This window comes from Sinocyclocheilus anshuiensis, unplaced genomic scaffold (assembly GCF_001515605.1).
Source record: "Sinocyclocheilus anshuiensis isolate Anshui unplaced genomic scaffold, SAMN03320099.WGS_v1.1 scaffold389, whole genome shotgun sequence".
Lineage (NCBI taxonomy): Eukaryota > Metazoa > Chordata > Actinopteri > Cypriniformes > Cyprinidae > Sinocyclocheilus > Sinocyclocheilus anshuiensis.
This window is the reverse complement of record NW_015536494.1, coordinates 1,824,058-1,825,588: the sequence shown is the minus strand read 5'-3', so window position 1 is coordinate 1,825,588 and position 1,531 is coordinate 1,824,058.

Genomic DNA, 1,531 nt, shown 5'->3' with positions numbered 1-1,531 from the left:
AGCAATCACCTGATAGATACGTGCGCATATCGTTCAAAAGTCGAATATAGAATAAATGCATTTGATTGGTAAACCAAATTCAGACTTTACGTTTCAATTCCCAAATGGTAATGCATGGAATTTACAGGAAAGCTCAACTAAATAACAGCGCTAATAAACGATCGGCGCTCCAGTCAATCTACTCCACAGCCAATCACCTTGCTCGGGCCCCGGGGCTTCAGCCCCGCCTAGCCCTATGGTTAAAACGGCCCTGCGCGTTACAAAAGTAATGCATTACAGTAACAGATTACTTTTTGCTGTAACGCAGTAGTGTAAGGCATTACTAATCAATTTTCAGTAATATTTTACCTGGTACATGTTCAGTAACGCTTGTGTTACAACACACTTTTAGCCCCAAAATGTAATTGTTCAAAGAAAAAAAAAATAGCAAGACCGTGAGACATTTACGAATCAAAAATGCCGCAAATAAGTTCTATTTCCTGTTCGTGGTCAGTCAATAGCAGCTCAAGGTCCGAGGCTATTAGCCCCGCCCGGCTCGCTGTAAGCCCCGGCTCGCATTGGCCAGTGGAAAAGCGGCTAATGGGTGAAGATGGCAGAAGACTGTACATTCGCGAGATGGGCGTATGCACATCTTGTCATGGCATTAGAGTCTACAAATAGTCCTGTTGTGTCTAATATGAATAGACCCAAGCTATTCACAGATATTGCCAGATAATCACTTTACCTCTACCATACTTTTAACAGACTTGGATCGTTTGTGATTCTGGCTGTCATCCTGTCTTGCACTGTTTTGAGCCTTCACTTTGCCAATTATAAGCTATATTGTTAGTAGCCTGGATAGCCCACAGTCATTATGATACACCATATCACCCTCTACTGAATGTAAAATGCTTTGCAGTAGGCTACATTTTGTCATTTTAGAATGTTAAGTTCTAATTCTGTAGTTATTTTGGTGAAAGTAACTAAAAAGTAATACAAGAGTCATGTAATGTATTACAATTCTGAGACAGTAATATTGTAAGGTAAGGGATTACTTTTAAATAACAGTAACAAGTAATCTATAATGTATTACAGTTTGGAAGTAACTTGCACAACACTGGTTAAAACAGGCAAGGTCAAGATCCAGCAAACAATGTAATCTATGGCAGAGGCAAAAGAGTAATCCAAAGGAACAGGCAATGGTCAAAATCCAAGTGAGCAGTCCAAAGTACAAAATAAACAAGACAAAGGCAAACACTTGGTAGAGTCCGCAACAGCAAAACAATACTTCGCAATGTGAATGTGAATGAGTGACTTAAATAGAGTGACTTTAACTTAAATAGTCCAATTGAAAACAGCTGTAGGTGTAATCAGTTCCTGGCATGGGGTGTTATGGGAGATGTGGTCCGTGAAACAATGGTACAGTTTAAGTATGGAGTGCCCTCTAGAGGATCTCATGGACACTCCAGCTGGAGATCCTGACATGTTTTTCATAAACATTTTTTGTTATAATGGTTTAAATTCTCTTCACAGACAGATAGCAGTCAATCAT